This window comes from Artibeus jamaicensis, unplaced genomic scaffold (assembly GCF_021234435.1).
Source record: "Artibeus jamaicensis isolate MK-2021 breed Jamaican fruit bat unplaced genomic scaffold, CSHL_Jam_final scaffold_1964, whole genome shotgun sequence".
Taxonomy (NCBI): domain Eukaryota; kingdom Metazoa; phylum Chordata; class Mammalia; order Chiroptera; family Phyllostomidae; genus Artibeus; species Artibeus jamaicensis.
This window is the reverse complement of record NW_026522030.1, coordinates 37,654,935-37,680,325: the sequence shown is the minus strand read 5'-3', so window position 1 is coordinate 37,680,325 and position 25,391 is coordinate 37,654,935. Positions and strand designations below refer to the sequence as shown.

At 39.6% G+C, this 25,391-nt stretch overlaps 1 protein-coding gene across 3 annotated transcripts in view; it reads left to right on the top strand.

The window, feature by feature from the left end:
• The window catches only part of CFAP95 (cilia and flagella associated protein 95), a 109,496-nt gene that overhangs the window by 51,338 nt on the left and 32,767 nt on the right, over positions 1–25,391 (top strand). The window contains exon 2 of one of the 3 annotated variants that reach the window (XM_053656262.1): positions 13,432–13,540. The exons of the other annotated variants lie outside the window; for them this stretch is intronic. The gene's annotated coding sequence lies outside the window, so the exon portion shown is untranslated. The remainder of the gene's footprint in view (positions 1–13,431; positions 13,541–25,391) is intronic. 3 annotated transcript variants of the gene reach the window in all.

The following is a 25,391-nucleotide window of genomic DNA, read 5'->3' as shown; positions in this document are numbered from 1 at the left end:
AGTTTTTAAAAACTAACCTTAGAATAAATGAGCAGAAAACAGAAATCTTGTGTAGTGATCAGATGAACAGATCTTTATGGAGTTTTGAAAAAGTTAGTTCTGAATAAATTTGAATATTGTGTTACTGTTTTTGATAGATGTTAATCTTTTATTGCTGTTTATTTTACTTGAAATACAAATTTATTTTAATTGTTATTAGTCACACAGTGTATTTTTATGTTGATTTCACAGAGGTTTGAAGCATTAACTAAAATAATTTATTGGCAGAAAAATTATGTTTCTTTGTTAAGATGTTAGATCCCAACTCAGATTGTTCCAGTTTCGATCAAATGAAAGAATTAATATAAGGCCATTTATTTACTGCAAAGAATTTGGTCTCCTCTTATAGAAAGTGGTAGAAAGAATATTTTGAAATTAACATATATAATGACTTGTCACAAGTTTTTAAACTCTCAAAAAACAAAAAAGAAAACAAAAAAAATGCTGACATGCTCAGCTAGGGGCCAGAAACATTAAGTGAGTGTTTGTACACACTCAAAAAAAATCACTTAAAATATTATTTAAAGAATTCTCTTATTTAAAAAAATTTTGAATTGCATTCATTGAGGTGACATTAGTTAATAAAAATTGTGTAGGTTTCAAGTATGTAATTCTATGATACATCATCTATATATTGCATCGTGTGTCCATAACCCAAAGTCAAATCTTCCATCACCATATATTCATCCCCATTTCCCTTTACTACCCCCAACACCCCTTCCCTCTGGAGGCCACCATACTGTTGTCTGTGTCTATAAGTTTTTTGTTTTCCTTTTCTGTTCATTTGTTTGAAGAGCTCTTTTTTTAATTTTATACATATATACCCCTTGCTATGTTGAAGGCACTCTGCTGGTCTGGGGTTTGACAGTGAACAAGACATCCTCCCTGCCCTTAAGAGGTCAAGACTATGGTGACACAGTAATAAGGAAGGCTAACCAGGCAATTGCTATGAGCTGTGATAACTGCTAAAACTGGAGTAAGCAGAGTGCTCTGGGAACCTCCAAGAGGAGCGTTTAGGTTTGTCGGGTCAGGGAACGTTTTCTAGAGGAGGTTGTCTGACTTTCTAGTATGTTCATGGAGAACTGAAGATGGCACATTAGGTAGTTTTCAACTGAGGGTATTACTTCCTTCTGTCAGAATGTTTGGATATATGTGTGGGCATTTTTTGATTGCATAATGATTGGTACTTAGTGATATCAAGTGTGTGATTGCAAGAATTATGACTCTTAGTCCTAGTGGTAGCCGTACCAGCTAAACAGCATTTACTCATCTACCTCTGATGCCTAATTTACATATCTGCCAGCCTACAGCCAGCTGTGTAGGGAGAACAGAGCTAAGCTGTGTTTAGGGTCAACACATTAAGGCTAGCTAGTTTGCATATAGCCATTAATAGCAAGGATGAAAGCAGCAAAACCTCTAATAGATCTAGTCACAGACAATAAATTCTCCACTCATTGCTGTATAAGAATCCTGAATGTTCCAAGTTCAGTGGCACCTGTTCTCATTATAAGGGTCCATGCCAACAAAGCCAAAATTACATTGCCAGCAATTGCCTAGAAGTTAAGGTATTGTGGAGTTACATCCAGAATTCAAAAGAAAAGTATCTGTATTAGTGAATTATTAGAAAAATTTTGTCTAGATAGATTGCATGTTTTTACTGGACGTTTTTATATGTTAAACAATCCTATGATAAATATAAATAATTTGGAAAAGATACCTCTAGTTGGTTTACAGCTATGTTAAAGTGAGTATAGTAAATGAAATGAGATTCATTATAGGTTTTCTTGCCCCCATCCAGACCCGGGTCCCTCAGATGAGTGAGCCGGTCAAAGCATGTCAAAGGGCGTCCCAGGCACAAACAAGGAGGTCCCCCCGCCCCCCCCGTAAAACCACCTGGGCCTAGTGCTGTTTGGAGGGTGACTCTTTTTTCTTTGATAGTTTTCTCTGTTACTTCTTTTTGGAAATTATTTGTTTAGACATTTTTCTCTACTGAGGACAATTTTGGTAAATTGTTTTCTTAGAAAGTTTTACGTTATCTAGTTTTCTAAACATATTTGCATAGAGTTATGAAAAACAGTCTTCAATGATTTAAAGTGTTTTCTTCTACTTGATGGTTATATCCCATTTTTAACAACTTTTTAAAGATGTAATTGAGATACTATACAAATAACCCCTTTAAAATGTGTAATTCAACATCTCTTTTCTGTATTGCTACAGTTGTGTACCGATCAATACAATCAATTTTAGGACATTTTTATTAACCCCCCCAAGAAATGCTGTTGCTCCCAAATTTCCCCAGCACTCAAGCCCTAAACCACCACTACTCTACTTTCTGTCTCTGTGGATTTGCCTATAATGAACACTTCATATGAATGGGGTAATATAATGGTCCTATGTGATTGGCTTCTTTTTTTGGCATTATGTTCACAAGGTTCATCTATGTTATAACATGTATGAGTATTTCATTTATTTTAATTGCCCAACTAGTCCATTGTATGGATCCCTCTATATTTTGTACCCCTCCATACTTGTCCTTAATTTTTAATTTATTTTTAAATTAAAGCACTCTTTTTTAAATAAAATTTTTTTAAAAGATTTTATTTATTTATTTTTAGAGAGGAAGGGAAGGAGAGGGGGAAGATTTAGCCCTTGAATTTTGGTTCGCACTCAATACTGGTCCTTTTAAATAAAATTTTTAAATATATTTTATTAATTATGCCATTACAGTTGTCCCATTTTCACCCCTTCATTCCCCTCCACGCTGCACACCCCTTCATTCCTCCCCTTTAGTTCATGTCCATGTGTCACAAGTTCTTTAGCTTCTACATTTCCCCCACTATTCTTGCCCTCCCCCTGTCTATTTTCTACCTACCATCTATGCCACTTATTCTCTGTACCTTCTCCCCCCTTCTCCTCCTCCCATTCCCATGTTGCTAACCTTCCATGTGATCTCCATTTCTATGGTTCTGCTCCTGATCTAGCTGTCCTTTTAGTTTGCTTTTGTTTTAGGTGTGGTTGTTAATAACTGTGAGTTTGTTGTCCTTTCACTGTTCATCTTTTTTATCTTCTTTCTCTTAGGTAAGTCCCTTTAACATTTCATATAATAAAGGCTTGGTGATGATGAACTCCTTGAACTTGACCTTATCTGAGAAGCACTTTATCTGCCCTTCCATTCTAAATGAAAGCTTTGCTGGATAGAGCAATCCTGGATGTAGGTCTTTGGATTTCATAACTTGGAATACTTCTTTCCAGCCCCTTCTTGCCTGTAAGGTCTCTTTTGAGAAATCAGCTGACAGTCTGATGGGAACTCCTTTGTAAGTGACTGTCCCCTTATCTCTTACTGCTTCTAGAATTCTCTCCTTCATTTTAATCTTGGCTAATATAATTATGATGTGCCTTGGTGTGTTCCTCCTTGGGTCCACCTTCTTTGGGACTCTCTGAGCTTCCTGGACCTCATGGAAGTCTATTTCCTTTGCCAGATTGGGGACGTTCTTCTTTATTATTTGTTGAAATAAATTTTTCACTTGTTGCTCTTCCTCTTCCCCTCTGGTGCCCCTATCATTCAGATGTTGGAACATATAAAGATGTCCTGGAGGTTCCTAAGACTCTCCTCATTTCTTTGAATTCTTGTTTCTTCTTTTTTTTTTTTCTGTTTGGTTGTTTTTTTATTCCTTCTGGTCCACTTGTTTGATTTTAGTTCCAGTTTCCTTTCCATCACTATTGGTCCCCTGTGCATTTTGCTTCATTTCACTTAGCGTGGCCTTCATTTTTTCACCTAATTTGTGACTAAAATCAACCAGTTCTGTGAGCATCCTGATCACCAGTGTTTTGAACTGTGTATCTGATAGGTTGGGTATCTCTTTGTCACTTAGAAGTATTGGCTCTGGGGCTTTGAGCTGTTCTTCTGCTTGAGCCATAATGTTTTGGTCTGTTTGTGCCTATTATCTATGAGGGGCAAATGCTTCGGTGTTCACTCAGGGTGGGGGGTCAACCCAGTCACTGGGTTATGACTGGGGGCGGGGTCAGAGAGGGAGCAATGGCATTTGTTCTGCTCTTTCTTGGATTTTGGTCCCCTCTGCTGCTTCCCACAAGCAAATTAGGCCCTTTTGGTGCTGGTTCCTGGGTGGGTAGGCTTGTGTAGGACCCTATGGGTCTCTCCAAGGAACTCTCCTGTGAGGCTGAGAGCCTCTCCGAGCACCTTAACCCCCACAAGTGTTTTCAATTGGTGCTTTTAGGCTTTATTTCCCAGCGCTGGGGCCCTGGGTTGCATGGTCTGTCCCACTGCCCATTTTCACCTGGTTTATCTGTGAGCAAATGTGTGACTGCGGTCAGCCAGCCACCTTGCATGCCTAAATGGGTCTTCCCATTGCCACTCCATGCCTGGGTTGGTCTGGCAGCCACCACTTTTCCCTGATGTGACCCCAGTCTGCCGGCCGCTGACTTCATCCCTCTTACCGGTCTGGATAAATGGTTTGTTACTGTCGAACTTCTGTACAGTTTAATTTTCTTAAAAATGCATTATGGATTTCTAGTTTTATTGCATTTGTTATTTATATATTTTAAATAGTTCAAAATATTTTTTTCTTAATTTTGGTCAGTTTTATGTGAAATGTATTTTTTAGGCAGGTCACCAGTTATTGGTCTCACTCTTTCCAAATGCAGTCTATATTCACACATTTACCTAAGAAAAATGTCCCAGATTCAATCTTGTTACAGGTCAGAAGTCTAAGATCTCTTCTTATTATGTTATAGTCTCTCTGCTAAGTCTAGCTGTGGCTCTACTTGGTTCAAAGACTTGCAAAGCAACAAGACAAAGTATCTGTCCCCGTCCATCTATGCAGGATACAATGGTAGGACAGGGACAAGGTCACTGTAGTAAGTACTCCTCCTGAAAAAGAGGAAAACATGGAAGTGACAGGACTGTCATTTATCCACACTCTTAAATTCTGTCAGGCATTGTTAGGGAGCCCTACACTGGTGTCAGGAATGTCCTTAGACTGGACCCTGATTCTGCTCTCTGGCAGCAGCTTCCTTTTCTCATTTCTCATTGTAGCCCTTGCCTCTGCCCATGTGTGACCTTTTCTACTATTCTCCTTGTCCACACCTGCAACGGATGTCAAGGAATACACCCTCCTGTGGGTTTTCAGCTTTCTCAGTTCATTTCCTATTCCCAGAGTTTGGGAATAGAAAAAATATATTTTAAATATTGAACAGATAAAGAATTTTTAAATACATTTTCCTGGCTTGTTTGGATGTGTAGTTCTTAAAACTTCGCGAGTTACTTACTTGTTTGAATACAGTTAGTTCCAACTGCTAGTAACCTATTTCTCTCAACTCTTTCTAGACTAAGTTCTCAGACTTGTGTTTCTTCACTTTTACTCCTCATAACATTTTGACTCTCACTTTGGGACTGTTCTAGTTGCAGAAATCAGAAACCCTGGGAACTTCTGTTTGTCCAGCTCCTTAAGCTCCTACTTGCTCCAATGAAACTTAATTCACTGGGAGGATCTAGCAATTGGATGAACTTTGCTGTAAGCCTGACTTTAATGGAACTTTGCCTCAGAAAATTCTTTCTCAGTTTTCTCTCTTACTATGTGAGATCTAAATGTCATTGGCTCTTCTCTCATTTCAAGGATCCAAATTCCTGGAATCTCTTATTTCCCTTTTTCTTCTTGTAAATCGGCCAATTTCCTGAATTTATCTCTCTTTCTCCCTTTTAAAAATACATTGGCAAAACAGTTGTCAATTAGCAATTCACAAACAAAACTAGCAAACTATTTTCCACTTTCTTCCCTAATCTTGCTAGGTACATGATTTGACTCTTCACCTAATGTGGCTATCAAATGTTTGGCATTTCCAGCCCCTGATATCAGTTTCCTATTGTCTTCTGCCTGGTCTTTAGCAATGCCATATACATTAGCATTAGCTAAATATAATAGCACCCATCTTACTTATACCAATTTCTATGTCAGAATAGCTAGGCTTGTTCTGTAATAACAAACATCAAAAAAATCTCAGTGGCTCAACACATAGAGGTTTATTTCCTACTCATTCAAGGTCCACTTTAGGTTTTTGGTGGGGGTGGACTTGCCTCCACATAGATACTCTGGGACTCTGGCTGATTAAGGCTGATGATCTAGAAAGTCATCAGGTAGGAAAACCTGGTAGGAAAAGAAAGAGTTGAGGATTGTCCAAGAGCTTTCACTGTCTTGGCCCAGAAATGGCACATGTCATTTCTGCTCATATTTATTTTGCTGGCCAGAAGAAGTCAGAAGGCCCCACTAACTGCATGGGAGCTCATTAACTTCACGGGACCTAGGAATTTTAACCTCTCATATTTCTAGGAAAAAAGGAGACATTGCATTGGGGAGCACAATGTCTATCACATATGAAAGGTTTTCTCAGGTATATTCCCCTCCCAGGTGGACTTTAGGACTAGACTTTTGTCCCTCTAGCTCTGAAGCCATTGCCCTCGTACAGTGTTTGCAAACACCCAAGGACATGAGCATATTTGGTGTTTTTAAGTTCTCCTTACCCCATTGGTTACAGACTTTCATCCAAGTGTTATATATATATATATATATATATATATATATATATATTACCCATGGTATATGATATATGTAGTTGTAATACAATAATTAAAAATAATTATACAAGAATAAACTGTTTCACACACAACTGTAAACTTACTGTTGCCCACCCCTGTGTGTGTATGTGTGTATGAATGATACAGCATTTTCCATTTTATTTGCATAACCACAGAAATGTAATTTGGTCAGCATGTGAGAGTCCCCAGCAGGAAATCTCACTAATGAGATGCTTTTCTTTTTTAAGAGTATTTTACTGATTGTGATATTACAGTTGTCCCCTTTTTTCTCCCCTTTTTTCCCCTCTGCCCTGCACCCTCCCTCCCTCTAACATTCCCCCCACCTTAGTTCATGTCAGTGGGTCATATATATATATAATTTCTCTGCCTTCTCCATTTCCTATACTATTCTTAACCTCCCTCTGTCTATTTTGTACTTACAAATTATGCTTCTTATTCCCTGTACTTTCCCTGCATTCTCCCTGCCACTGATAACCCTCCATGTGGTATCCATTTATGTGACACTGTTTCTGTTCTAGTTGTTTGCTTAGTTTGCTTTTGTTTTTGTTTTTCAGGTTCAGTTATTGATAGTTGTAAGTTTGTTGTCATTTTACTGTTCATAGTTTTGATCTTCTTCTATTTCTTAGATAAGTCCCTTTAACATTTCATATAATAAAGGCTTGGTGAAGATGAACTCTGAATGTGACCTCATCCAGGAAGCACTTTATCTTCCCTTCCATTCTAAAAAGGAGCTGATAGTCTTATGGGAACTCCTATGTAGGTCTTCTTTTCTCTTGCTGCTTTTAAGATTCTCTCCTTATCTATAATCTTGGGTAATTTAAATATGCTGTGTCTTGGTGTATTATTTCATGGGTCCAACTTCTTTGGGACTCTCTGAGCTTTCTGGACTCGCATGTGTGTTTTCTTCATCAGATTGGGGAAGTTTTCCCTCATTACGTCTTCAACTAAGTTTTCAATTTCTTGCTCTTCCTCTTCTCCTTCTGGCACCTCTATGATTCAGTTGTTGGAACATTTAAAGTTGCCCCAGAGGTTCCTAAGCCTCTCATCATTTTTTCTTTGAATTTTTGTTTCTTTATTCTGTTCTGGTTGAATATCTATTTCTTACTTTTGTTCCAAATCTTTGATTTGAGTCCCAGTTTTCTTCCCTTCACTGTTCATTCTCTGTGTGTTTTTCTTTGTTTCACTTTGTATTGCCTTCAATTTTTTCTTTATTTTGCGTCTGCACTAATTTCTGTGAGCATCCTGATTACCAGTGTTTTGAACTTTGCATCTGATAGGTTGGCTATTTCCTTATCACTTAGTTCTTTTTCTGAAGTTTTGATCTCTTCTTTCATTTGGCCATATTTCTTTGTCTTGTTGCACCTATGACATTGTAAGGGTAGAGCCTTAGGTATTCACCAGGGCAGGCAACCCACTTAGCTGCACTGTGGCACTATATGTAGGGGAAAGGTCTGAGAGAAAACAGTGCCACTTGTTTGGCTCTCTCCCTGCTTTCAGTCACTTCCCCTGCTACCCACAAGTGAATTGGGCCCTTCTGGTGCTGATTCCCAGATGGGTGGGTTTGTGTACATTCTAGGACCTCGCAGGTGCCTCTAGCAGACTTTCCTGTGATACTGGGAGTTTCTCCCACTGCCACAACCCCCACAGGTTTTTATAGCCAGAGGTTTTGAGGCTTTATTTCCCTGAGCCGGAACCCTGGTTTACAGTGTCTTGCTCCCCAATTGTTCCTCCAGTTTATCTACATGCAAACGTGGGGACATCCCATCTGCCAGTTGCTGCCTCACCCGCCTGGTCTTCCAGCTGCCACTTTGCCATGTGTCCTTGCTGCCCAGGCTTCCAGTCACCACCGTTCCTACCAGTCTGGATGAATGTTTCTTCTTTAACTCCTTGGTTATTGGACTTCCATACAGTTTGATCTTGTGGCAGTTCTTTTTGTTTTTTGTTTTTAAATTTGTTGTCGTCCTTCTTTTGGCTTTATGAGGAAGCAAAGTACCTACCTTATATCTACCTATGCCTCCATCTTGGCTGGAAGTCCTTGTTATTGAGACTTCTTCTACTGCCTCTGTTTCCAGTTATCTTTGCCTGGATCTTGACTGCTTATGATAGCCTTACACGTGATGTAATGTGGGGTTTATAACTTTTGATTTTGCCAACAGTTTGGTTTGCTTATAATTTTGCCATTTCCTTGGCTCCTTTTGAGTGATTCCTAGGGAGAAAATGAAAAGTACTTATTTTTGTAGCTATGTCCATAATAGAAGTCTGTCTTAACTCTAGATGCTGTTCACGAAGAAAGGCTTGTTCATTTGTTCCTAATGTGAATGCAGTGAATTGCTTTGAAACCAAATAACCTTGTATTATCTACTTAATATGCAATTACTCATGCATTCACAGAAATGTGCATTAAAATGGGCCTTAAACTGACACAATGTAATCTTGATGTTAGTCTAGAGTAGTTAATTCAAATTATTTAAGGTAGTAATATTAACACTACAGGAATAGGAGTTTACACAGATGTCTGCTTTTGTTTTTGAGTAGGGCAAACTGGTCTTCACGCCACTTAAGGCAGAAGTACTGTCAAGGCATTCTTTGGACTACAAAGTAATTACTAATATTTTGTACAATTTTAAAATCCTGACTCTCTTTAGCCCTATTCTTCCACCACCCAGAGTATCTTTGTCCAGTTAATATTGTCTGTTTCTAGAGGGGAAGATCAAAGAAACCCTAAGAACTATCCTAGGATTTGAAGATAATTGAGATCCAGGCATCTGAAGATAGGGAAGGAATGTTCTGGTCCAGGTTTGAGTAGGAAAGTCTCGGTTTTCACCACTACCAGTGTACTCAGTACCTCATTTCCCTGTAAAAGTGTCCTTGGTAAGATAATTAATTATGGTGTCACCCTGCTTAATACATGTCCCCTCAGCTGTGTTCATGGTCATATGTTTGGGAGTTAATCAGGCTGACAAAATTTATTTAACATTTAAACTATTTAAATGGGCAAAGTCTCCAAATGTTGTATTCCTTTTGTTCCCTCCAATATTCTCCATGGGGCCTTCTATTCTTGAAAATTTTTTAAAGAAAATTCATAATAATAATAGGTCATATTTACATGATACTCAGCATATGCTAAGTGCCAAAATTACTCCACTCATCTGCTTCCATCAAGTGGTTTTTACTTTTTGAGTGCAGTTTGGGCTTCAAATTCTGTGGTTTCATGGTTATAGATATACAAATCACATACAGCATAGACACATTGAAAAACAAAGTCTTATCTTCACTACGCGGAAATGTCACAGCATCTACCAAGGATATGAGATTTCCCTTATGATTCTGCAAATACATCTAAAAGTCTTCATTATTCAGTTGGTACATTTGTACCACCAAAATAACACTGCCTTAGCATGTAAGTCATTTGCCATGAAGTCTTTAAAGTGGATTGTCAAATGTTTCTTTGAAGTCTTTGATTTTATTGGTTTTGTGCTTCAAATACGTCAGAAAATATAGCTGACTCTTGAGGGTAGTCTTCTTTTAAAGTTCTAGGTAGCAGATGATTATAGAACCTAGTAGAAAAGATGTCTTTCTCTTTTCATTTGGGTTAGATTTACATCAGAAAATAAAATGGCTGAAAGACTACTTGTGAACTACATTAATAATTCTAAAATTTAAAATGAATATATTCTACCATTTAGAGTATTAACGAAACATTTTAACATCTTTGAAATCTGCAAAGAAAATGTGTCTCTGCCAAGTAACACAAGGCACCAACAGATCAAAACATGGCTCAAAAAGATCTCAAAGCCCCAGAGCCCATAAATCTAAGCAATGAAGAAACAGCCAAACTTTCAGATGCACAGTTCAAAACACTGGTGATCAGGATGCTCACAGAACTGGTTGATTTTAGTCACAAATTAGAGGAACAAATGAAGGCTAAACTAATTGAAATGAAGGGAAATGCACAGGAAAACAGTAGTGATGGAAAGGAAATTGGGACTCAAATCAAGGGAGCGGACCAGAAGGAAGAAAAAAATGACCAAACAGAAAAATATGATAATACAAGAATTCAAAAAAAATGAGGAGAGGCTTAGGAACCTCCAGGAGATCTTTAAATGCTCTAATATCTGAATTATAGGGGTACCAGCAGGGGAAGAGAAAGAGCAAGTGGAAAACTTATTTGAACAAATAATAACTTCCCCAATCTGGCAAAGGAAATAGACTTCCAGGAAATAAATCCAGGAAGCTCAGAGAGTCCCAAAGAAGTTGGACCCAGGAGGATCCAACACCAAGGTACACCATAATTACATTAGCCAAGATTAAAATGAAGGAGAGAATTCTAGAAGCAGCAAGAGATAAGGGGACAGTCACCTACAAAGGAATTCCCATCAGACTGTCAGCTGATTTCTCAAAAGAGACCTTACAGGCAAGAAGGGGCTGGAAAGAAGAGTTCCAGCTCATCAAATCCAAAGACGTACATCCAGGATTGCTCTATCCAGCAAAGCTTTCATTTAGAATGGAAGGGCAGATAAGGTGCTGTTCAGATAAGGTCATGTTCAAGGAGTTCATCATCACCAAGTCCTTATTATATGAAATGTTAAAGGGACTTACCTAAGAAAAAGAAGATTAAAAAGATGAACAGTGAAAGGACAGCAAACTCACAGTTATTAAGAACCACACCTAAAACAATAGCAAACTAAGAGGACAGCTAGATCAGGAGCAGAACCATAGAAATGGAAATCACATGGAGGGTTAGCAACAGGGGAGTGGGAGGAGGAGAAGGAGAAGGGGGGAGAAGGTACAGAGAATAAGTAGCATAGACGGTAGATAGAAAATACATAGGGGGAGGGCAAGAATAGTAGGGGAAATATAGAATCTAAAGAACTTGAGACACGTGGTCATAAACTAAATCGGGGGAATGGTGGGGGAGAGGGTGTGCAGGGTGGAGGGGAATGAAGGGGGGAATAGAACAATTGTATGTAATGGCATAATCAATAAAATATATTTTAAAAATTAAAAAAATAAATTCAGGGTGGATATACTTTTTATTTTAATCTTACAAAACTCTAAAGTATTGGTATTGTTTTTGTGCTCCTTTTACATATGTGAAAATGGTAGCACAGAAAGGTTAAATAACTTGCTGAAGGTCACACAGCTAGGTCCTGGCTTAGCAAAGACTCAACTCCATGGCCTCATTCCTTCTACCACTCCTGGTTCTTTTTTTTTTTAAGATTTTATTTATTTATTTTTAGAGAAGGGGGAAGGGAGGGAGACAGAGAGAGAGAGAAACATCAATGTGTGTTTGCCTCTCATGTGGCCCCCACTGGGGACCTGGCCCACAACCCAGGCATATGCCCTGACTGGGAATCGAACTAGTGATCCTTTGGTTGGTAGCCCATGCTCAATCCACTGAGCTACACCAGCCAGGGCCACTCGTGGTTCTTGATGTTGGTCAATATACCCCCTAAGGACTTACGTGAGAGTTTTCCATCAGAGTATCAAAAAATGCTGGTATCATATTAAAATACTTTTAGTGTTTTTAAAATTAATGCTCTGATATGAAGAAGGGAAGAGAGTTAGAGCTCTGCCACTCCAACCTAGGCTTCCTCACTGCTGGGCTTTATGCACAGCTCTGCTCCCCGTGCTCAGAGGTGGGGAGGTAAGAGTGTAAACTGAATGCAGTACAAGGGCCAAGATGAGGGTGAGGTCCTAAAGGGCCTCCTAATGTGCATGCTGGGTGCCTTGTCTGGGTGAATGGATGCTGTTCTGCTTCCACAGCCCTGTGACCACACTCAGCACCTTGTAGGGGTTTTTTTTCTTTTTGATTATTTTTAAATTGTTGTTCAGTTACATTTGTCCCCATTGTAGATATTTCATGTTTAGTTCTTTGTCGTTCTTGCCACACTGTGAGCTACTGAAGGCAAGGACTCCATCTGGCTTGCATGCCCTGTACCTAGCAAAATGCCTGGCATGTAGTAGATACTTAAAAGTACATGAAGGAATAATTGAAGGGACAGATGGGTAGATAAGGTTTTGGATACATCAGCGTCCCTTACACGATTCTAGCCCTGTATCCCTTAATAGCAAGTCCTCTTCTGAAGGGTGCTTGGGCTCAGCTTCCTTTATCTCACCCAGGAAAGCTTTACAAAAATAGCTACTTATCTTGCAGGCCACTTTACCTCTCTTTTCCTTCCCTATCCCTAAGTACCTCCTTTATTATTACTTCTAACCAGTCTTTTAGATAAGACAGTTGGAATATTTTTTCCTTTTCCATCTTCATGTTTTAAGAACTGTTTTTTTTCTAGTTTATGTTTAATTGACAGTTTCCTTTAGACCCTCTTTAGAAGCAGGAGCACATGTTACAAATTCATATGAGCAAATACTGTCTGTTCTCTCTCATTTGGAAAAAAAAGTTTTAATTGAAATTCATGGCAGAAAAAGATTCTGAAGTGGCCAGCTGCCTTTCTAAGATATCATGTCTTATTTTAGAATTTACTTTCATTAAATTATCTCCATTATTCAATAACATTCACTTCGCTGGAGCTGTTGAATGGTTGCCATGTTTGCTCAGGATTGTTTCTGTGGTGTTAGTTTTACCACGGGTGTCAGTTGTTTTTACAAAGTAGTCTCAGCATTACTCAAAAAGAGTGGAAAATATACGTCGTAAATCCAGTCAATTTAGAATTAAAATAATGTAATGAATATAATAAATTTTATTGGATTTTTTAACATTTAAAGGCAATTCTTGATAAGTAAGTTTCACCTCTTAACAGAGTTTTCTTTTTTTTCTTAAGGCACCGCGACAGAGAAGCTTATCCCAAAGATTATGATGTAGAGGGTCCTGAGGAAGTGAAAAAACTATGTAATTCAACCTATTGGAGATTTGGAACCGATGAGCCCAAAGTGAGTAGTTGCTGCTAATTACTTTAATTCTAGAATCTTCACCCATGTAAAAAAAAATGAAAAAATAAAGAGGGGAGTACTTTCTCTGGGCCACCTCTTAGCTGTGTTAGTTACTCAGGCACATGAGTTGGTCACTGTGTACTTCAGTGGCCTTACCTTTAAAATGTGCATACTTCATAAGGTTACCAGGAAAATAAATGAGATAAAGCAAGTCGAGTGCTTAACTCAGCCTGACAGAGAGCAAGTGCTCGAGAAATTATTAAGAAATTATTACTGTTGTTACGATGCTGTTGCTGCAGCTGCAGTATCTTGCTAGTTGTCTGCTTTAATCTTCACAATAACCCTAAGAAGAGCGTAGTATTATCTCTATTTTGTAGACAGGTAGGAACTCCTAGAGGTTAAACAACTTACTCAGAGTTACACAGTTAGGGAGTAGAAGAGTGAGTTTAAACCCAGGTCTTTGGTATCAAGTCTTTGTGCTTAAGTTGGCAGAGTTGTGAGTAATCAAAACATGCTACTAATATGCTTATAATACTTATATGACCCACTTACAAAAAGAATATTCAGGGCATAAGTAATTCCTATTTGAATTGATGCGAGTGGCTATCGAGGTTTCTACCCAATCAGCATGAGGCAGGAACTCAACACTGCAGAGACCCCCCGAATTGTATCCTACAATGCTAAGACCTTTGGAGACTAGTTGGAGATTCAATTCAGCCTTAATAGCATGGTCTTGGGGCCCGAAGAACTTGTAATTTGACAAGTGCAGATGTGAATGTGCTGAGAAAACCGGGTTTCTATCACATTCTGCCCCCAAAGGTGGGGTTAGTTTGAAATAAGGCAGGCTTAGGGAGAAATAGTTCAAGAAGATTCTCGATTCTCCAGTGTGATGGAAATAAGTTAGCTTTGTAGGCCCCATGCTGTTTCTTCCCTTCTTATAGTTGCAACGGACAGAGAGGAATAAGGATAGACTGAAAGATGGGGATTTATTATGAAGATATGGCTGCCTGGATATGGAACCAAGGCACTTAAAAGAACCAAGACAGCAAGATAGTCTCTCTCTCTCTCTCTCTTTCTCTCTCTTTCTCTCTTATACTTAAACACAGAGTCTCTCTTAGCATCTCTGTTTCTCTCTGCTCAGTTGTCCTCTTGCCTCATAGCTCAGATCTCAGGGGCATTCTGAAGGTTTCCTCCATTTCCACAGTACCCTGTTGCCTTTGCACCAGGCTGTCTCTATCTGGCTCACACATGGAGAGAGCTCTTAAGTCTGGTACCTAATTCAATCAGTAGCCACCCTGCCTCACTCCCCCAAGCCCAGTTTAACCCTGCTTTTTTGAGCACAGGGCTGTAGTCAGGACAAGAGCAAATTGGACAAGGCAGGCATTGTCTGGCATGTACTTAGAGTCTTTGACCCTGAGAAAACATTTATTTTTAATTTCTAAATGAAAATGTTCTTGGTCTCAGGGTTGTTGAAGGAAGTGAGATCAGGTAAAATATCAGGTGTAGAAACCTCAATATTTGTTCCTTATATTCCTTGCATTACGGTAGTCAAGCTTCAGGTTCAATATAGAATGCATAAATAAGATATTAACCTTCTCTTTGACATTTAGTTGTTCACGGTCATTGAAAACTTGTCCTTCCTCTACCAGGTTTGCAGTATGTATTAGATAGAAAAGAAAATAGAACAAGGAATTACTATTTCTGATGAAGCTGCTATTCTCATATCTTAATAGTAGATTACATTTTTTCTATAGATTTTTTTATATAAGGTACTTGCTCATTCATCTTGTTTCTTGCTATTCTCAACAAAGTTATGAAGTTGACAAGAAAGATATTGTCTCAGTTCTAAACTAGATTCACTGATTTTAAGTGGCTCGTGCAAGGCCCCAGGTATAAAAAAAAAGGAAGGAAGGGCATAGAGCTTCCACACCTTCATGCGTCAGGTGGGATGCCTCATGTGGCAAGAGGATGGATGAGTCCCTTTTCCTCTTGTCATAGAGCTTGGACAGAGGCCTAAATACTAGAACACACTTGATATTTGGCAAGAACCATGTGTCCTAAAGCAAGAAGCTGGACCACCTAAGCAGGACCTGTAAGAGGTTCTAAACTAGATTAGACCAGTATGAATGATTATGTTCTTGAAGACTAGAGTTAAAGAGTTGAAGGAGGCTTTAGTTAGTCGTGATTTTCATGTCCCTCCTTCCACAGTTGAGAGGAGTTTTAAGGGAACCACTGAGAGAGATTAGTAGGTGTGTCCTGGAATTTAGAGGACAGAGTCCAGGTGTATGACATATGCCTGGGAACCTAAAGCTGAGAGGTCTTGCCTGGTCTGACAGAGCAGGGTTGGGGGGAAGCAAGCAGCTTGGTAAGTGGGGATGATGGTCAAGGGTAGATGACTGTGTGAATTTGCCCATGGACCTACTGGAGAGAATTTGCCAGAGCACTCTTAAGGAGCTTGCTTAGGGTAGGAGCAGAGGGCAAAGAAATCCAGCACAAAAAACCTATGAGATGCTCAAGGCTTGGGAAGAGGAGGAGGAGAAGCTTTGCCTACCTCTGGCAAGCCACAGCTGGAGGCTCTTGTGACAGTTCCTGAAAACAAAGTGCCCCGTGAAAGGAGTCTATTTTGAATGTCCTGCAGTCCCTGGGCCACCAGCATAGATCAAGGGAATAAGGATTGATTACACTAAACCTTTTCACCTCATCTCTGCCCATCAGCCAGACTTGGGAAGGGCCTGTGAATCAGGGGTTGCGGTGGTGGGAGTGGGGGTGGGAGTAGAAGAGAACAGCATGAAACAAAAGAGCAGTGGAGCAAGGCCACACCCACCGCAGGCTTCCAGGACAAAAGCAGCACAGATCTGGGACTGTGAGAACCTTAAATCTAATCAGAAGTTTTAATTTCTTCATTGGACTGGAAAATTTTATAGCTAAAATAAGATCTTTCTTAAGATTGAGGGGGCCCCCAAAAGCTATGGGATTTGGTTAAAATTTCTAACAAGTCAAAAACTAGGACTAGCTATCCATGTGGGAGTTAAGGGGCAGCTTGATTCAAATCAGGTTGCTTCATGATTGCTCCTATTGATGGAATAGAATCAATTCAATAAGATGGTTACATGAACAGTGTCTCTTGTTTCATCCTCTGGAAAAATCTCCAGGCAGGTACCCACATGTGACCCACACTGTATAGATGAGAGCACTGAGACAAAATGCAACTTTATCACTTGTTCAAAGTCTAAGAGCTAGAAAGTATATTATGAATTAAATCTCTTTATCTTCACTGGTTCCAAAGTCTAATTAATATCTTAAATACTTTCCCTGTTAGAATGCCAAGTTGTTCAATTCTTAGCCCAGTGACCTTTTAAATACTCGGCACTGCATCCTCTTTGCAGAAACTGAACCTGATTACTAATTTATTTATTTTTGCTCTGGCTTGGACATTGTATACACCTTTCTGCACATGTCATGGGGCTTTCATTTCCTACATTCTAGTTATAACCTCTGTCCTGTTTCCCAAATTATGTCTATGCACATGGTGGTTCGCCCTATTCCCATCTGTTTCCCTTCCTGAATGCCTTCTTAGCATTTTTGTATTTTTGCAAGATTGCTGCTGAGTGGTTGCTTCTTTTGTGTACCAGCATTTGTTTAGCTGATTGAAGGTTTTTTTGCCCTTGAATGCTGCTGCTAGGGCTAATGTGAGCATTGCCTTTTTGTAAAGAGATTTAAGATGAGACTCTCTTTGTCTACATTTTGGTTGAGACTCCAAAGGCCAAGTACAAAACCATGGTCTCATATACTAAAGTGAAATATTAGGCCACTTAGGTGAGATCCTTAAAGATCGTATCCTTAGGCCACTGCTCACATGAGGAATATGAGAGGATTAAAATCCAAGAAACTAGAAGTTTGAGAGTAGAGACAGGGTTTTAGAAAAGGTGTGCTGTCGCATCTGCATACCCCTGTGGGTGCCTAGTGAAGTTACGGATATGAGGCTGAGGGGGTCAGTTTGAAGCAGTAGAGCAGAAAGGTGTGAACTAGCTACACGTACATCATTGGTGGGGCAAGGACAAGTACATGCTCAGGGCCAAATGGGGCTTCTGGGGGGAAGAGGTGGGCCATGTGAAAGACAAAGATGATGTGGGCCATTTTAGGGCCTGCCTAAGAGTACCTCATGGGTACTCTTAAGGGATGGGGGGGAATTGGCTGGACTCACAGGGGCTAAAGCAGGACATTTAAGTCTAGCCAGTGGCATCCTGTGTCATGGAACATACCATTGAATGTTCCCCAAAGGATCTCAGTGCCTACTAGAACACCCAAAAAGTCAGCTTTGAACATCTGCCAATGCCAGAGAGTGCACAGAGACAGCCAAATAAGATTACTGTGATGTTGTGATGTGTAAGAAAAATATTTAGGCACTCTGACCTTTTGGCTGTCTGAGAAGAAAGAGGGGAAGGAAGGAAGGAAGGAAGGAAGGAAGGAAGGAAGGAAGGAAGGAAGGAAGGAAGGGAGGGAAAGAAGGGAAAAAGAAATAAAGGAAGGATTGATGGAAAGAATGAAGGAAGGAAGGACTACATCCAATAAACATGTATTAAGGCCCTATTATTTTGCCAAGTGCTGGGATAAAAAAACACAATACAAAATAAGGTACCTATATTTCAGGAACTCACAGGCTCATGGGGGAAATTGCGGTGAACAACCACAGTGGCAAAGTATATGACGGATGCTATGATTAGGAGAAGATAAGGATTCTATGAAGGCACCTGAACTGCAATGAGTGGATCAGAAGGTCAGACATGGCTTCCTAGTGGAGGTGGCCCCTATGCAGCTCCTGAGCTGAATCTTAAAAGAACCATCTCTTGAAGGAATCTGGAAACATACCACTACGGTTTTAGTGGTGGCTTACTGGATTTCCTACCTCAGTGGTCCTTAGGCTTCAGGAAGCTGAGTGGTCCATGGGGGATCCAGATTCACAGGGGAACAGTAATTCAAGCCACTGGAGCTTCTGTGGTTTTCTTATTAGTGTAAGTGATGAAAGGAAATAGTATTTTAAATGACACTATTTTGTTTGGCTATTTTATTTGGAGTTTGTTCCGGTGCTGTTTAGCTTTAGCAGAGTGAGTCCCATGCAGACTAAAAGGATCATGAGTACTTTCATCATTCTTTGTCCATTCATAAAGTCTCCCATCCAAGGGTCCTCACAATACCACCGGGCCCTGTCACAACTGTAATCACAAGACTGTTTCTGAGGAAGCCGTACATGTTGAGTCCTGTCAAATCGGCTGAATTAAGTACAGAGCACATCTGATACTGTGTCACAGAAGGTGAGACCCTTTTAGACATAAAGAAACAATGAAAAGCAAGTAATTTTATTAAATTTCATTGTAGCTTTTTCTCACACAGCTAATGAATCAATGCCAAGGCATTTTTGGAACTAACAGGACAACATTGATTAGCAAATTAGGGTAGTATTTGTATTAACAGCATCACTTGTCATTTTGGTCTTGAAATGGCAAACAAATGAATAGTACAAAAGTATGTTAATATTCATTTTATGCATAAAGAATAGCTAAGTAAGCCTCAAATATGAGCTGTTTCAGGGAATGGAAATGTAACATTTAAAAATTAATAACCCTAGATGCAAATTAAAACCACAGTGAGATACCACTTCACACTTGTCAGAATATCCATCATTAACAAACCAACAAACAAGTGCTGGTGAGGCTGTTGAGAAAAGGGGACCCTAGTGCACTGTTGGTGGGAGTGCAGACTGGTGCAGCCACTGTGGAAAACAGTGTGGAATTTCCTCAGAAAACTAAAGATGGAAGTGCTTTTTGATCCAGAAATTCCACTGCTGAGATTATACCTTCAGTATCCTGAAACATCAATTCAAAAGAACCTGTGCACCCCAATGTTCACAGCAGCATTATTTACAACAGCCAAGTGTTAACATGCCCACGAGTAAATGAATGGATCAAAAAACTGTGGTACATTTACACAATGGAATACTGTGCAGCAGAAAGAAAGAAGGAGCTACTGCCCTCATGACAGCATGGATAGAACTGGAGACCATTGGGCTAAGTGAAATAATCCAGGTGGTGAAAGACAAATACCATATGATCTCACCTATAAGTGGGACCTAATCAACAAGTGTGCAAAATAGAACCAGAAACATGGAAAGAAAGAACAAACTGACAGTGACCAGAGGGGTGGGAGAGGCAGATAATAGGGAAGAAAAGGGAAGGTTCAAGTCAATGAACATATACAAAGGACTCATGGACAAGGACAATTGGGTGGGGATTGTCTTTGGAGTGGGGGTTGGATGGGGCTGAGGAGAGCAGTGGGGGAAAATGGGGACAACTGTAACTGAAAAACAATAAAAAAATTAAATTAAAACTCAAAAAACTTTAAATTAAAAAGTAATGATCCTAAAAGGAATATAAAAGGGTGTAATTATACTATATCTAAAAAATTCAATTATTGTTTATTTTATTTAATTTGTTCTGGTATTTTTTTCTTTCTTTGACACAGTGGAATAGTCTTACGGATGCTTGTTGTATTCGCATCTAAGTACCTGAAAGAAGCATTTAGATGAACTTTTTGTGAATGGAATAATTGTGATGCCCCTATAAAAGAATGACTTAAATCAGGAGAAGGGGGAAATCTGGGGATAGTGGACCACTGAGTCAGGGTCCCCTCATGCTTCCTCTCTTTATAGTCTCTGAGCCTAGAGTTGATGCCAGCGGTTCCAGCCTTGTCTCCCAGAACTATGTTTGATTGTCTCTTCCAGTGTCAGCACAGTTGAAGCTACCTTTCCAATTTCAGACATTCTGGATCAATTTTGGCCCACAGAGTGTACTTTCCTTCTTTCTTGCTGTAGCTATGGGTTCATTCTAGCAAATATCTTTTCTGTCATTTCTAGGGATTTGGGGCAGGAATGAAAGTAGGTGTCTACCATTTTTATCCCATCCCTCCTTCACAACTCATTTTCTCTGTCAATAATCATACCCTAATTTAATTTTTAGAGAAAACTGGAATTTAACTTTGCACATATATTAGTTTGCTTAAGCAAGAACAAGTGGAAATGTGCGATCCTATATACACTGACCCCATATTGCTGTCCTCCACTGTCTGTTTACCCTACTTTGTGGAGTTAGTGTTTTCTCTGCCCCCAGGTAAAACCTTGTACAGTTTCCATCATTTTTATGGTCACCCTCAGATAATAAAAAGTCTATTGGTCACATTTCAATAATGAAAATAGCCCATCAAAATTGTGGATTTCATTTAAAGTTAACTTTCTTCCCCTCCTCCATTTAGAGTCTGCTCCGGGCCAGGGAAGTCTGCAGAGGGAAACATGTGGGACGGGGAGGCTCAGCTGGTCTTTTGTTTCTTCACTTGCTCTGCTTCTCCCCTCACTCAGACAACTGGACGACTAAAAAGCTCTCATGTGATTACTAATATTAATTACTTAACTGAGACTGCTTTTGTAAGAAGACTGTTTTGTTATCTGACAGTGATAAGAAAAAAATATGGCACTTGTCTAAGATTTATTTCTTTTAGGGATAGGAAATAAACCATCCCCAAAACAGGCAGTGGGGAAAAACAATGACATCGTTTTTCTGATTGTACCTCATGAGTCCCAGTTGTTCAAAATCCTTTGGGGGAGGGGCCTCTCTGTTTCTCTGGGATCCTTTAAATAATCTGCATACGGCACTGCCGAGTTCACCTGGTCATGGAAACAGCCAGCATTTCTAAGGGCAAAACTACTGCTGAGAAATAAGACCAGCCTTTTGGATGATTTTTTAAAGATAAGGTCTCAGTATTTACTTGGCAATAATGACATTTTTGGCAATGGTGCAAAAAGGTACAGTCAGTAGGGGAGTGCTGTTTAATAGGGTAAAAGAAGACTCTTCCTCGGTTATGACTGAAGGTCTAAGAGAATGAATACCAACTTTGTTACAAAGTGAGGTGCCGAAACACTCATGCAGAACTTGCAAAGCATTTAGGCAGTAACTGAGTTTTAGCTACTTGGTCTCTTATCCGCCTTGAAGATGAAAGAAAGAAAGAAAGAAAGAGAGAGAGAGAGAGGGAGGGAGGGAGGAAGGAAGGTTGAAGAGACCTGGCTGAGAGAATTTGGAATTTGGAGTTATTGGGAGATAGTGTGCATGCTGAATCCTACCCCTGTTGTCCCCAAGGGGTAAGGGTGGCAAGTATGTCCTATTCATTCAGGCCTTTGAGCAAGGCCTCAAGGATACTAGACAGGGGACCCGATTGGTGTTTCCCTGAAGTTGGGAAACTTGGTGGACTGAAGTCTGACTCATTCCTGAAGCAAGCTGTGGCGTCAGAGGGGAAGGTTGGTTTGGGAAACACCCACAGTTGTGTCAATATGCGTCAAAGGTGTATGGCTCTCGGGGTGCCCAAAAGAAACCAGGGCAGAAGTGTCAAATGAGGACCATCTAGAACAACCTTTGCTAAGAGAGATGTTGCCAGAGGGACAAGTCATTCTCAGTAGAAAGAGGCTGCCTACCCTCCAATTTGAAATTCTAGTGGAAGTCCTAAATGACCTGCTTGTTGACTGCACCAGTCACCCCAGTTATCTGTCTACTGAGTGTCATTAGATGCAGCACATATGGGAAGAACTCACCTTGGAAGATTAGAAATGAGGACTAAAAAAAAAATCAAAACTCAGGAAAATAAAGAATAAGAACACTATTATGAAGTGAACTTCCTGTATACACATTAGATATTTGTTATATTACCATTTGACTGAAGTAAGATTTCATTATGCAAATTACATGGAAATTTTAGTAATTATCCTGTGAGTCTGTGCTGTGTTAATTTAGCTATTCACATACCAAATTGCCAATCTTTGGGGAGATATATATCCCCCCAAAGACTTTTAAACATATGGAAGTGCTTTATAAATTCTCCACTCTTATGTCAGGTTGTGAACATTTCTAGACCAAAAGTGATTTTTCACATTAAGCTGGAGTAGGATTAGGTTTGCCTACATGCAGCAGAAACCACAAATCAACAGTGGCTGTTCACATAAGGTTTTATTCTTTCATGTAGAAAGTTGGAGGATAGCAAGCCAGGACTGGTGTGGAATCTCCACAGATTATCAGAGACTTACTTCTTCCAGCTTTCTGCTCTGCCATCCTTTGGGCAGGGCCCAAGACAGCTGCTAGAAAATGTCATTGTGTCTGCATTTCATGCCGCAGAAAGTAAAACCAGAAGAGGTTGTATAAATTATCTTCACTCATGCCCACTGTCCAGAACCAGTTCAGCTACTGGTCATATCTAAGTATAAGGAAGACTGGAAAAATGCAGTCAGAAACACCATGGTCCTAGCTAAAATTTGGGAGTTCTATTACTGATGAAGATGGGAAGTCTAATGTTGGGGGATAACGTTTGCCCATGACACAGTGGAGTCAGATGGTTTCTCCTTGATTCTTGGTTCCACTGCTTATTAGGTTGTAACTTTGGTCAAGAGTCTAAAACGATCCGTGTCTTTATTTCCTCAGGTGTAATGGGAGAATAGTAGAGTTTTCGTGAGCATTTAATGTGAACACATTTTAAGTAGTGCCTGGCCATGTGCTATTGTTATTACCATTATTCCCGTGGTTTACTATAACTCACTAAGTATAGTCAGTGTAATCTCTGGAGTTTACTACTGCAGCCCTAGAACTTAGTAGGAGTCTGGCAGTTCATGGATGGGTGAATGAATGAATGCATCAGACTGCATGAGTTTTGAATTGTGAAACTTTACTTTCTCAGTGGTTTACATGGGCATTACTTAATCCCTTTAACCTCAGCTTTCCCTTAAAATGAAGATAAACTATTCGAAGTTTTCTTCCTTTCTCCCTCCAGATCCATTCCCCACCCTTCTCAACTGCCCTGTGCCAAGGAGGCTGACCTTTATGGATTACGTCAGTGAGCGCCCTTGCCCTCTGGCTTCCAGTTGGGATTCACCTATAGAAGGCACTGAGAGGTGATCAGAGGTGGAAGGAGAGTTAGCTTGGACATTTATTCCTATGGTTTCCTCCCTGCAGAGCCTTGGTTTGGCAGCGGCTGTGTGCTATATAGACTGAATGTTTGGGTCCCCCCAAATTAAATATTGAAATCCTAATTTCCAGTGTGATGGTATTAGGAGGTGAGTCATTGGGTGCCCTCATAAATTGGATTAGTGTCCTCATAGAATAAACCTCAGAAAGCGCCCCTCCCCCTTCTGCTGTGTGAGGACATGGTGAAAAGATGGCCTTCAGTAGACACCGAATCTGTCAGCCCCTTGATCTTGGACTTCTCAGCTTCTGTAACTGTGAGAAGTAAATTTCTGTTCTTTGTAAGCCACTCAGTGTACAGTATTTGTAACAACAGCCCCTATAGACCCCAAGTGACTGTTCTGAAAGCCAAAACCATCAAGTGGCCCTTCACAGCTATAGGTCTTTCAGGGTTCCAGGAACTGCCCCGACCCTATGGCTCCCCACTATTGTGATCCTCGTGGCGTCTCAACTTTGTTGGTTTTCTGAAGGCTGGCCACACTTTTATAAATAGATTCTTTATTAAGTTTTCCTCACTTCCCCATTCGATTGTTCTTTTCCTTCTGCGACCGTGATTGATATACAATACTCATAGAACTGCTTTGAGTATTTAGAAAAATAATGCATTCAAAGTGCTTAAAGTGGTGTGTGACACAGAATAAGCACTCAATAAACTTGAATTCCACTAATGCTACTATCATCTAATTTTTTTTTACTTCTCATTACTTCATGTTTGGCAATATCTTTATTTCATAAAATTTTTAAAGGTGTTGATTGATTTGCTGAAGTATTTCACTGCTAAAAATGATCAAAGCGTAACTAGGGTCAATTATTGAGTCAAACTTAAACCTTAAAATAAAATGGTGGCTAGTGATTTTTTCCCCAAAGCTATGTCTCCTTTTTTGTTAAAGTATAAAATATGAAGTCCAATACCGTGTCCTCTACCATTGACTTGTGAACTTGAGGATCTAATAAGAGGGGTGGTTGAGAAATCGGAGCTGGAAAACTGGAGCCTGGTGATTTGGGAGGTTGAGGCTCTAGGGAACAATGGTGAGAGAAACCAAGGGTTTACAGAGCCATGGCGTAGACCCAGAAAGCAGGACCGGAGACTGTAGCTAAAATTGGTTTGAGTTGGGGAGATTCCTAATTATTTCAGAACCTTATTATACTGACCCAAAGTAGACCAGAGGCATATGACTATAGCTACGATAGCAGTCAAAGTCTCCAAATTTCTAAACAGTGATTTCTAATGGGATTAAAGTGATCTGAGTCTTTGTTGGATGTGTTGGAGAACCTAGTCTTTAGGTTTAGGGAAACTAATGGGTTCTCGCCATGGTGGTGGGTTCTGATTCTTTCCTGTGAACCTCCACACTTGTGATATCCTGGAGTTTTATATGAAAAGATTCAATCTTCACCATCTATTTTTCTTCCCACAATTCCCTAGGTGTCACCCATGATGCATTTGTAATTGTTTTGCATATGTCTTTAAATCTGCAGATATTTCTCATAGTAATAATTGCTTGATAATTCAATGAGTTATCATCTATGATAGAAAGTGGATAATAATGCTGCTGCTGGTGATGATGGTGATGATGATGATGGTTGTACCTGAAATTCTATTCAATTTACAAAGTGATTGCTACAGACACTACTTTACTTAGGGAAATTAAAATATATAAACCTTAGGAAGAAAATAGAAAGCAGATATAATTAATATTTTATTGAATGTATCACTTTTTATTTAATAGAAACAACTAATTTGATTTTTATTTTCCAACAAAATATAGTAAGAAATTGCCATTTTTACATATTTGTGATAAAAT